We start from the raw sequence: 13,418 nt of genomic DNA, 5'->3' as shown, positions 1-13,418 counted from the left end.
TTAGTAAGTGCATTGTATTAACATTGTCTATTTGCTGAAATGAGACAATCCCTTTAATCGATAGCTACCATAGTTGGTCGCAAGTCTCATAATTTGCCTAATTATATATTACTGACCTTAGTCAAGTTCAACAGTCACATCAAATTGGACATATTCCTTAGTGTTGTCACCGATCATCTTAGATCAATGGAGAACCATATAAGTGGGGCCGCGAATTTCACAAAAGGGGAGATGGAGGCCTTACTTTCCTTAGAGAGGGATAAATCCATTGTCATCAAGCCCTCAGACAAGAGGGGCAATATTGTGACCATGAATTAGAACAATATAGAACAATGTGTCTCAACATTCTTAGTGATGAGAATTGCTATCGCGTCTTGGAGAGTAATCCAGCTGAGAATCTTTGGGGTCAACTAAAAAGGATGCTAATAACAGCACGCGAGAGTAAGCTGATCAGTGAAGCGGAATATAGATTCCTGCTCCCTAAACATCCCCAGACCCTGTGCTTTTATGGTCTCCCAAAAGTACACAAGGCTTTGTCCCCGCCAAAAGGAAGACCTATTGTCTCTGGAACAGGCAGCCCTACCCATGGCGTAAGTACCTATGTTGATAGGATACTGCGACCATTTGTATTGGCTCTACCGTCATACATGTGCGACTCAATGGAGGTCATAAACAGACTCAAGGGCATCCAGAGGGATAACAGAACTATGTTGGCCAGTCTTGATGTGGAGGCGCTGTACAGCTCCATACCCTATGATAAGGCATGTGGAGTTGTGGCGTCCTTCTTGCACCAACGTGGCACACATCTCTAGCTACACAATGAGTTTATTCTGGAGCTTCTCCATTTCATTTTGGAAAATAACATTTTCCTTTTCGATCGTCGCACGTACCACCAGCTCAGGGGGGTGGCGAGGGGCAGCCCATGTGCGCCCACTTTCGCCAACCTCTACCTGGGCTGGTTGGAATGGGAGGTGGTGTTTGTGGATGAGGGCAACAAGTGGACTGAGTGTATGAGCCTGTGGCTACGATATATAGATGACGTCCTCATTTTTTGGTCTGGGAGCAAGGCAGATTTTAACGAGTTTGTAGAAGACCTTAATAAAAATGACTTTGGGCTTTTCTTCACATCTGAGATCCATGAACATCAGATTACCTTCCTGGACTTCTCTACAAGGATAGAGAAGGGAATGTGGGGACTCGGCTGTTCTGCAAGGAGACGGCTACAAATAGTCTCCTGCGTTGGGACAGCTGCCATCTCACGTCCCTGAAAAAAGGTATTCCTAAGGGTCAATACCTGAGACTGTGCAGCAACTGTTCCAGAATGATCGATTACCATGCTGCATCTAAGGATTTACAACATAGAATTAGGTGCAGAGGGTAGCCGCAAAGTCCTAGGTGGGGCATACCAACACTCACTTGCTATTGATCGGAACACACTGCTGGTTCCTAAAGTGAAATCAACAGATAATGATAAGATCAGCATTATTGCCACGTATGATCAGCCACATGAGGAGGTTAGAGGTATCCTCACACAATTCTGGGGAATACTTAAATCTGACCCCGATGTAGGGCATCTTATTGAAGATAATCCAGCGATTACGTATCCCCGGAGACGCAATCTGAAAGATCGTCTAGTGCATAGTTTTCTACAACCCCCCACCAAAACTACCTGGCTGAGTACAAATTTAAAAGGTACGTTTCGATGTGGGGGCTGTGTGGCGTGCAATGCCATATTACTGGCCATGGAATTCACCAGTACTGTCACATGTAGAACCTTTGGCATTAGATCCTTTGTGAATTACAGAACAAAGGGATTGGTGTACCTGGCCACATGCAAGTGTGGCAAACAATATCTAGAGAAGACCTTTCGCGAATTTCGTAGAAGAATTGGGGAGCACCTTGGTGACATCCGTAAGGGTGCCGATTCGGCAATTGCGCAACATGTAGGCCTCCCTGCATGAGGATGATATAGACGCAATTAAATTCAAAAGGATTGAAGTTGTTAGGAGGTCTCCGAAAGGTGCGGATTTTGACAGGAAATTATTACAGAAAGAGGAACAATGGATATTCAGACTGTGGACGGTACAGCCACAGAGTCTGAATGAACAAATCTCATATGTGTGCTTCTTGTAAATCAAAGGGGTACCATATGTGTCCCCTCCTGTTATACACTCACCTAAAGAATTAATAGGAACACCTGTTCTATTTCTCATTAATGCAATTATCTAGTCAACCAATCACATGGCAGTTGCTTCAATGCATGTAGGGTTGTGGTCCTGGTCAAGACAATCTCCTGAACTCCAAACTGAATGTCAGAATGGGAAAGAAAGGTGTGCTACAACAGCAGAAGACCCCACCGGGTACCACTCATCTCCACTACAAATAGGAAAAAGAGGCTACAATTTGCACGAGCTCACCAAAATTGGACTGTTGAAGACTGGAAAAATGTTGCCTGGTCTGATGAGTCTCGATTTCTGTTGAGACATTCAAATGGTAGAGTCCGAATTTGGCGTAAACAGAATGAGAACATGTATCCATCATGCCTTGTTACCACTGTGCAGGCTGGTGGTTGTGGTGTAATGGTGTGGGGGATGTTTTCTGGGCTTACTTTAGGCCCCTTAGTGCTAATTGGCCATCGTTTAAATGCCACGGGCTACCTGAGCATTGTTTCTGACCATGTCCATCCCTTCATGACCACCATGTACCCATCCTCTGATGGCTACTTCCAGCAGGATAATGCACCATGTCACAAAGCTCGAATCATTTCAAATTGGTTTCTTGAACATGACAATGAGTTCACTGTACTAAAATGGCCCCCACAGTCACCAGATCTCAACCCAATAGAGCATCTTTGGGATGTGGTGGAACGGGAGCTTCGTGCCCTGGATGTGCATCCCTCAAATCTCCATCAACTGCAAGATGCTATCCTATCAATATGGGCCAACATTTCTAAAGAATGCTATCAGCACCTTGTTGAATCAATGCCACGTAGAATTAAGGCAGTTCTGAAGGCAAAAGGGGGTCCAACACCGTATTAGTATGTTGTTCCTAATAATTCTTTAGGTGAGTGTATACTCCCCTTATGATTGCCTCCTGCGACATCCCTAATATGTATAGAAGAAAACCTCTGTTAACCCCTCATATGGATTTGCAGACATCCTGTCGATTCCACTAGCGTGAATTACTATGACTATATGCCTCAGTAACAAGCTGCATCGCTGTCTTAATACGATCATATAGACAGTATTATTTTCATTGACCTTGCATTTACAACCCACTTTGCTTTGCTGCCGCAATGTATATTACCGCTGTTTGGTCCCCCGTTGTCATAGAGAGTGTTGTGACACTCCGGCTGGAATCGCTCTCTTCAGTGGACGAGCAGTGTGGTCTCTTCAGTGGACGGGCTTAGCTGCGGTTAGCCGCGCCCCGATCCCCTGCGATTGGCCGACCCAGGGGCTCGATCCATTCTAGGGGAGGGGCCTCCTCCTCATAACCTGAGCGTTTTAGCGGCCACGTACGGTCATTCTCGCGCAGTAGCAGCCGACCTCAGAACACAAGGCGGTTGGCGTTCTTGTCTGTATTTCCCCAGCCCAGATCTTAAATGCTCCTGAAGAGCCCAAGTTAGGGTGAAACGCGTAGAGCAGGGTTGGGGACTAACATATGCTAGACATTTAATCGGATGTTGATTCGTGCTCACATTAAGGATACTGGCTGCTACCCGTCACTGTAATGTGGATGCATGCTAGGATGTGAGCAGATGTTTATCAACTCCTTTGACATAGGCCAGTGTATATATTTTTTTTTCTGGTACAGCTAACAATAGCCAGAGTTGCCGCCCATTTGTCAGAGCAATAGCCGCTTGCACCAGTGACTATTAATGAGACCATATCTATCCAGTGGTGTTGAACCTTTCAGCCGCATTGGCCTATCACAAGGGTGTTAGGTACTACTTGATAATGGATAGGAAATGGTCATAATCCTCAGTGGTGCTTATGGTTGAAGTTTTTTCTCCACACTTGAGTGGCCAGACACACTGGATTGTAGCGACACATCTTTTTAGTGTATCCGATCGATTTCTGAGCCAGTCTCTAGTGTGTGGATAGTCGTCCATTAATTATCCTTTCAGCGATTTAGGTAGAGTTTATAGAGACCTCATTGTGATCAATGGCAACCTTATTACAGCTCTATTTAATTCACAGCGCTAACACAACCATGTGCATGAGCCCAAAATGTAGAGTCTGTCATTAGTATATTATGTCCTAAAAGTGGTTAAATATAAGTCAGGTCCTCTGGCAGAAATTCTTGTACTCTGGTGAGTGATTGAAATTGTTTTATAATTATGGGAAGTGATGACAGATAGAAATTTCAGTAAGCTGTTCCTTGATTTAACACATATTGGCGTGGATGTTTAAAAGTAAAATGAAGGCAACAAACAGTATCATCAGGCTAAGATATTTTTTCCAAGTTATAGGGAATTTAGACTTGGCACATGAATAATAACCCAAATATTTTAGAAAATAAACAAAATCTAGCCCAGCCTCTCGAAGTTTCGAGTGAAGCACCACCAGCAGGCTGACAGCAGCTCTAGTACGTGGAGTTTGGCCCAGAACAGGATGTAGATACAGAGCTAATATTTGCTATTAGGGTAACCGACCCTCTGACCGAGCACCAGCTCCACACTGTGCCGGACGATTTTGAAGAGAAAGTAGATACAGAGTTGTCAGATTCTCTGCATCTGTTCTCAATTTAGGTCAACACAAATATGAAATGAATATATCTAGTAAAACATGATCTTCATGGCCCTTTGAAATCCAAGAGTGGCAACAGATATTAATGATGATCCAGAATAGAGGATTACGTATCCAGATTTACTAACAGAAAGATAAACTTTCACATCATTCTCAACACAATACAGGCAAAACTGACTGGCCAAGTTTCCTTTGATTACATAAAACTATAATTTACAAAGACCGTGATCGCCAAACAGTGTGCTGTCTTCCTGGCGCTCGAGTTCGACACATCGCGGATCGGGTTGACAGATTACTGGGAGGGGCTGGAGAAGATCCAGCGGTCATGGTCCATATCGGAACCAATGACAAAGTTAGAGGTAGGTGGAGAGTCCTTAAAAATGATTTCAGGGATTTAGGTCAAATGCTTAGGGCAAGGACCTCAAAGGTAGTATTTTCCGAAATACTACCTGTACCACGGGCCAGAATAACTGAGAAATGGCTGGATGATAGCTATGACTGGGCAGTTAATGTACAGGGTTACAGTCTGTTTAGAAAGGATCGTCAAAACCGGAGAGGGGGAGGGGTCTGCCTTTATGTAAAGTCCGGTCTAAAGCCCACACTCCGTGAAGATATAAGTGAGAGACATGAACATGTGGAGTCACTGTGGGTAGAGATACATGGTGCTAAAAACAATAATAAATTACTAATAGGAGTTTACTATAAACCACCTAATATACCAGAGTCCACAGAAAATCTACTACTAAATGAGATTGACAAGGCGGCAAATCATAATGAGGTGGTTATTATGGGGGACTTCAACTATCCAGATATAGACTGGGAAACTGAAACTTGTATATCTCATAAAGGAAACAGGTTCTTGGCAATAACCAAAGACAATTACCTCTCCCAACTGGTTCAGGACCCGACTAGAGGGACGGCCATACTGGACTTGTATGGTATTAACCAATAGGCCTGACAGAACAACAGACAAGCAGGTTGGGGGACACCTGGGAAATAGTGACCACAAAGTAATAACCTTCCAATTATCATTCAAAAGAGCGTTTCTACAGGGAGGAACAAAAATACCAAACTTCAAAAAAGCTAAATTTTGCCAACTAAGAGAGGCCATAGGCCTAACTAAATGGGATAAAGTCCTCACAAATAAAAATACAGCCACAAAATGGGATATCTTTAAAAGCATCCTAAAATCTCATTGTGAGAGGTACATACTGTGACGACCACCCGCCAATCCCGTCGTACTATGCCACAGTTGCCATACAGGTCTCCACTAGAGACTCCTGAAGGCGAATCCACTGTGAGCACAGAAGACGTGTAAGATTGGTTGGTGGGCCCAGACAGGATGCAATCACGATTGTATGTACAATCGGTAAAAATAAAATTACTGATTTCACGCTGGAAATCAAATTAATTTGCTGCCACCACTCTTCGTATTGAATCGGGGCGAAGAGACCCCGGCTAGCTAATCCTAAAGGGACGAAACGGTTATTTGCAACCTAGCTAGTACATTAACAATTTATAAAAATAAAACAATTTGGTAGTATGTCTTCTGAGGACAGAGCTCTTAGCATAGATCAGGTCATCAAGTAACAAGGGCAAAACTGGAACGATGAAATCGTTAGTTTTTATTCTAAAACTACACACAAAAATATATATATTAAAGCTGACAGATAAATATACCTGCCAGGTGAACAGATTGGTTTGGATAGAAATAGGTAAGAGGTGGAAGGGAATAGAATGTCTGTAAGTTCAGAATTACCGTGGTAGTGTCCAGTAATAGGCAAAGTCTTTGAAATAATAATCCAAGATGGTGGGGTGCCCGTGTCCCTGCGGGCGGTCGAGATGTTAGACGACGTCAGATGGTAGATAAAGGACCCAGGACCTGAGTGTGTCACTGTTTTTACCTACTCTGAAGCGGGGAGTGGTTATGACACGTTCAGGTCCAGCCTTGGGTAATTGGAACAGGGGCAGTCCTTTGCCCCATAGGGAGAAAACCTGGCAGCATCTTTGCTTTGCCCATTTCTCCATATCCCGTAAGTCCAATCAAGAAATATAGTAGATATTGATAATCAGTACAATTTTACGCATCATCTGATAACAAATACGACTAGAAGATAATACAGGGTGCCTGAGAACCTTTATATCTCAGAGCGGGAATCTCTGATTTGTCCGCGGGTTTCCTAGAAGGTGGGTTAGGAGAACCAAAACCATCTCTGAAAAGATGGTTCCTTTCCCATTTCCATAACCCATGAAATATTAGGAAAATATGGGAAGAATATGAAGTTTATGGATTGGAGGTGACTTTCAGGTCATCTTCCCTCCTGTACCAGCCAGCTGTGTGATAAGGATCTGTCCTTTTCTTCTGAAGCTCGCTGCCCAGGCTAAAGGTGTGAGACCCCTGCTGGTATTGGAGACACTATGGCTGCAGAGAGACCAGGTTTATGAGGTTCTGTCAAGAGAATACCAGATTGATGGGTACTTAAACCTGGCATGGGGCAGGAAGATTCTTTAGCAAGAAGGTGCTAATTGTACCTCTGATCTGTGAGTTACTCCTTTAGTGAAAGAGAAGATTCTTAGTGAAGGCTCTTTTGTCTTTGTGATTGAGAAATATGGCGCATTTGTGATTTCCTAGTATCGCTGTGGATCGCAAAGCGTCACACCTCCCCCTTTGGAAGATTGGGGAAGGAGTGGTCAGCAAGACTGGGACTGAAGCAATCCCAACTCCCTATTTGAGCTAGTTACAGCGGGAAAGTCCGTCAGCATTCTGATGGCGACTTCCCGGTTTGTGCTGAATCGTGAAATCGTACTGTTGGAGCGCTAAGCTCCAGCGGAGAAGTTTTCCGTTGGTACCAGAAGTACGTTTCAGCCAGCTGAGAGGGTTGTGATCTGTGATGACCATGAAGGATCGTCCGTATAGGTACGATTGAAGTTTCTGTAGGGCCCATACGATCGCTAGGCACTCTTTCTCAGTGGTGCAGTATGCGGTTTCCCGCGGGAGTAGTTTTCGGCTCAGGTAGAGGACAGGGTGCTCATGCCCGGTTGCGTCCACCTGACTAAGGACGGCTCCCAGACCGTGGTCGGAGGCGTCAGTTTGTACTAGGAACTGACGGGAGAAGTCGGGAGCTTGAAGGACAGGAGCGCTAGCTAGCGCTTCCTTCAGGGCCCGAAATGCCTGTTCTAGTTCCGAGTTCCATGTGACCGTGTTGGGTTGTTTTTTGCCCGTTGCATCGGTCAGCGGTTTAGCCAGAGTACTATAGGATGGAACAAACTTCCTATAGTACCCTGCCGTTCCCAGAAATGCCTGTATTTGTTTTTTGGTGTTAGGCCGTGGCCATGCTACAATGGCATCGACCTTCCCTATCTGAGGTTTCAGGGTCTGGCTGCCTACTCTGTGTCCTAAGTACTGAACCTCTGTCATGGCAATCTGACATTTGTTGGGCTTAATGGTCAGATTGGCAGCGGACAGTCTTCCCAATACCTGTGACAGATGATCAAGGTGATCTTCCCAGGTTGGACTATATATGGCTATATCGTCCAGATAGGCTAGGGCATAACCTTGCATTCCTTCCAACAGTTCATTCATGGCCCGCTGAAAGGTGGCGGGCGCATTCTTCATCCCAAAGGGCATACGAGTAAACTCATAGAGGCCAAAAGGGGTGATGAATGCGGATTTCGCTCTCGCCTCTGGCGCAAGCGGAATCTGCCAGTATCCACGGCTCAAGTCCATGATTGTTAGATAGCTGGCGGACGCCAGCTGATCCAGCAATTCATCAATTCGAGGCATGGGATACGCATCGGTTATGGTGATGTCATTCAGTCTCCGATAGTCGACACAGAACCGGGTTGTCTTGTCCTTTTTGGGGACTAAAACAACCGGGGCGGCCCATGGACTAGAGGATTTCTGGATGACCATTAACTGTAGCATCTCATCAATCTCTCGTTTGATTTCAGCCTGCACTTCGGGTGAGGTGCGATAGGGGCCCTGCCGTAAGGGCTTGTGGGTCCCTGTATCAACTCGGTGAGCTGCTAGGTTGGTTTGGCCAGGGATGCCTGAGAATGTGGCGCTGTGCGCACTCAGGAGAGTGGTGAGCTGAAGCTTCTGTGGGTACGAGAGGTGGGGGTTGATGTTCCAATCATCTGCCACGTCTCGTAGCTCTGCTAGCAAGTCTATCAGTGGATCTGGCTCTTCGGGTTCTAGCTGGCTACACACTGCTAATACATACTGCTCCCTTTCCTCGTGTGCTTTTAACATGTTCACGTGGAACAGTTTCTGTCGCTTACCCCCGAGACTCACTAGGTAAGTGACTGGGTTCACCTGTTTCAGAATGGTGTATGGCCCGTCCCAGGCAGCCTGCAATTTGTTCTGCCTGACAGGGAGTAGGGCGTATACCTTCTGACCTGCTGCGTATGACCGCTCTCTGGCATGCTGATCATACCAAGCCTTCTGTTTGGCCTGTGCCTTTGCAAGGTTTCCCGTCACTATGGTCATGAGGGACTCCATCTTGTCCCGAAATTTTAGGACATATTCAACCACAGAGACTTCTGAGGGGTCACCTTTTCCCTCCCAGGTCTCCCGAATCAGTTTTAAGGGCCCTCGAACGTCTCGTCCATATAGGAGTTCAAAGGGCGAGAACCCAGTGGACTCCTGTGGCACTTCTCTGTAAGCGAACAGCAAATGAGGCAGGTGCCGCTCCCAGTCCTTCCCCTGCGATTCCACGAACGTGGCCAGCATTTGCTTTAACGTTCCGTTGAAACGTTCGCAAAGGCCGTTGGTTTGCGGGTGATACGCACTGGAAGTGGTGTGCTTGATTTGCATCCTCTCACAGAGGGCTTCCATTAGCTCCGACATGAAGCAGGAGCCCTGATCAGAGATCATCTCGGCGGGGAAACCTACACGCGAGAAAATCCCGATCAAGGCGTCTGCCACCGTGGCCGACCTAAGGGAAGACAGTGCTACTGCCTCTGGGTAACGGGTGGCATAGTCCACGACCGTTAAGATGTAGCGCTTGCCAGAACTGCTAGGAATGGGAAGGGGACCAATTATATCCACTGCCACTCTCTGGAAGGGCTCTGTGATCACGGGCAGTGGCTGCAAAGGGGCTTTGCGGGGTCCTCCAGCCTTCTTAACCCTCTGGCAAGTGGTACACGATCGGCAGTACTTCGTTATGTCCGTTCCCATCGTGGGCCAGTAAAAATGGTTCTGAACACGTTTGTGGGTCTTTCTGATACCCAAATGTCCTGCAAGTGGAATGTCGTGGGCTGCTTTGAGCACCTGTGCCCGAAATTCCCTAGGGAGTACCAGCTGTCTCGTGTTCTCACCTGCGCCACCTTTTGTAGGCTGTACAGCTTCACAGTACAGTCGGTCGTTCTCCCAATAGATTTTATATGGAGTGCCCTCACCTGGAGGCTGGCCAGCTCGGGCCCTAAGTGCCTCCAGACTAGGGTCACCCTTTAAGGCCTGCACGAATGCAGCGCCACCGGTCTCCTCCAGCTGACCAGTGACGTATGAGGTCAGCTGTGGAGAGTTACCTTCAATGCTGGGGTCAGAGGTGGGTGGAGGGACGGCTGGTTCTGTCCCCGCAGCCCCATCTGAGCCCAGGTTACTGGCGACACTGGAAGCGTCTACCAGCGCAGTGACACAATCATCATCATCATCACATGAAAAGGTCTTTCTCGCATTGTTATCCACCTGAGGGTCAGAATCGCCCGAGGGGGTCCCTTCGGTCGGTTCTGAGTTCAGGCGGCTGGCCATAGAACGTGTAATGGCCAGAACAGGTACAGCATCATTTATATCACCATTGCTAACACTAACACACGCATTCGGATCAACAATGACAGGTGCAGAAGTAGGCAAATGACATTCGGTTGCTTGTACATTTAAATCTGATACCTCCCTAGGTGCGTTAGGGACAGTAGAAATAGCAGGCAAAGTGTCCCCGTCTCCCTGTTTCCCCAAAGGGCTGTACAGTACCTGGTTTTGGTCAGGGAGTCCTGCTTGGGCCTCCTGCGCGCTTGCAGGGTATTCGTAATGGGAAACAAGGGTGCCCAAATCAGTGCCAAGCACTGTGGCAACGGGAATATCATCCAGGACCCCAACAACTCGCTTTTGCCGTCCCATTCCCCAATCAATGGTGACTTGGGCTTGGGCCACATGAGTGCGAGTGCCCCCAACTCCGGTCAGAGCGAGGTACTTTCCTGGAAGGATATCCTTCTCCGTAACAAGATGTGAACGGACCAAGGTTACATCTGCACCGGTATCACGGAACCCGATGACAGTCTGGCCGTTCACAGTGACAGGCTGGTGATTCTGGGATCCGCGGTGCACCTCGGGTTCTCCGACCAGCAATACAGCAGACAAGGTAGGTGAGGAAGCGTTGGCCCCCTTAGGGCTTGGCGTCGTCGCGGTGCTAGGAGGTTGGGCCGGCTTCCCTGCGTAACAGGTCTGCTTGGTGTGACCGGGCCTGCGACACAGCTCACACCAGGGCCTGGTTGTCTCACGGTTCACAGGGCCAGTGGGCCTGCCTTCTCTCCAGTTCTGGGACATGGCTCTGTCCTGGTTGGGTACTGGAGTTTTGCGGCTGTCAGGTACCAGGGGTTTGCGGATGTCTGATACCACCGGCCTGCGGATGTCCGTCATCACAGGTTTGCGAATGTCCGGTACCCGGGTTGCGACAAACATGTCTGCCAGCTCAGCAGCTTCTTTCACAGACTGGGGCTTGCGCTCCAGCACAAACTGTCTCACATCTGTAGGGCATATTGCAAGGAGTTGGTCATGGATCATCAAATCCTCAAGGGTAGCATAAGTCTTTTCTTTAAGAATTCTAGTCCATTGGCGGAATGTGGTGCATAAGCGGCTAGCCACATCCGCGTAAGAGTCTGTGGATCCTTTCAGGATGGCACGGAACTTTCTCCGGTAAACCTCAGGGGTTAACTGGAACTTAGCAATTATGGCATCCTTGATAGTCTGATAATCGCAATCTTGGTCTGTGGGTAGTTCCGCAAAAGCATCCAGCGCTTTACCAGTCAGCTGAGGCGTCAGGTGTAGAGCCCACTGATCCTCAGGGATGCAGAACTGGCGGCACGCTCTCTCAAACGAGCGTAAATATAAATCAATGTCCCCGTTTTTCTCCATAACTGGAAACCTTGCTTTGGGGACCCCGGGTAGAGGAATGCCTCCTGCAGCAGGAGTGTTAGGAGAGGCAGACCGCTCGGCCTGTCTCACTTGGGCCAGTTCTAGTGCACGCTGGTGCTGCAGCACTTCTCTCTGAAGCTGGAACTGCCGCTCCTCTCTTTGCTGCTGTTGCTGTATCTCCAGGTAAAAACGTAAATCCGCGCCAGTCAGGCCTGGTATCAACTGCTGGCTCATAGGGCCCAAGGCAGTGAAGTTCAGTCCAGAGCTGCTTGTTCCTTGCTGAGGGTTAGCAGGAGCTGTGGACATAGCGTAATCCAGGGTATCCACATCACCCGGAGCTAAAGTAGCAACATCAGCACTCCCATAGCTGGCGATGCTGGGTGACGTTGAACGAAGGGGCAGCGAAGCCTCCCGCACGGGATTGGAATCCTCCATCGCTTGGCCGTCTCTCTCCGTCAAAGCTTTGATCAGCTGTGATCGATTTTTGTTCAGAATGGCAATGCCTTGCGACTCACACACGGCTTGTAAGTCGGCGACAGACCAACTTAGGTAATTTGGAACTGAATCAGACATTCAGAAAAGAAGAGAAAAAGAATAGGATATAGCAAGGAAAAGGTGGAAAATGTAAACCAATCTATTCCTATCAATGTGTACCGTTTTGCACCCGGAACTCAAGTTCCGCAGGACAGGATACTAAGTAACCACTGTCCTATTGTTATGATTGCGCAAAAAGCTGCACTTGTCAGTTCTTTGTGCTCTGATCTCCCAAAAGCTGACTTCTGCCTGGTTTTGGGTTCTGCTATCCCACTAGCTGCCAACAATGTGACGACCACCCGCCAATCCCGTCGTACTATGCCACAGTTGCCATACAGGTCTCCACTAGAGACTCCTGAAGGCGAATCCACTGTGAGCACAGAAGACGTGTAAGATTGGTTGGTGGGCCGAGACAGGATGCAATCACGATTGTATGTACAATCGGTAAAAATAAAATTACTGATTTCACGCTGGAAATCAAATTAATTTGCTGCCACCACTCTTCGTATTGAATCGGGGCGAAGAGACCCCGGCTAGCTAATCCTAAAGGGACGAAACGGTTATTTGCAACCTAGCTAGTACATTAACAATTTATAAAAATAAAACAATTTGGTAGTATGTCTTCTGAGGACAGAGCTCTTAGCATAGATCAGGTCATCAAGTAACAAGGGCAAAACTGGAACGATGAAATCGTTAGTTTTTATTCTAAAACTACACACAAAAATATATATATTAAAGCTGACAGATAAATATACCTGCCAGGTGAACAGATTGGTTTGGATAGAAATAGGTAAGAGGTGGAAGGGAATAGAATGTCTGTAAGTTCAGAATTACCGTGGTAGTGTCCAGTAATAGGCAAAGTCTTTGAAATAATAATCCAAGATGGTGGGGTGCCCGTGTCCCTGCGGGCGGTCGAGATGTTAGACGACGTCAGATGGTAGATGAAGGACCCAGGACCTGAGTGTGTCACTGTTTTTACCTACTCTGAAGCGGGGAGTGGTTAT

Source organism: Bufo gargarizans, chromosome 4, assembly GCF_014858855.1.
Source record: "Bufo gargarizans isolate SCDJY-AF-19 chromosome 4, ASM1485885v1, whole genome shotgun sequence".
Classification (NCBI taxonomy): domain Eukaryota; kingdom Metazoa; phylum Chordata; class Amphibia; order Anura; family Bufonidae; genus Bufo; species Bufo gargarizans.
Note: the sequence above shows the minus strand (reverse complement) of the source record.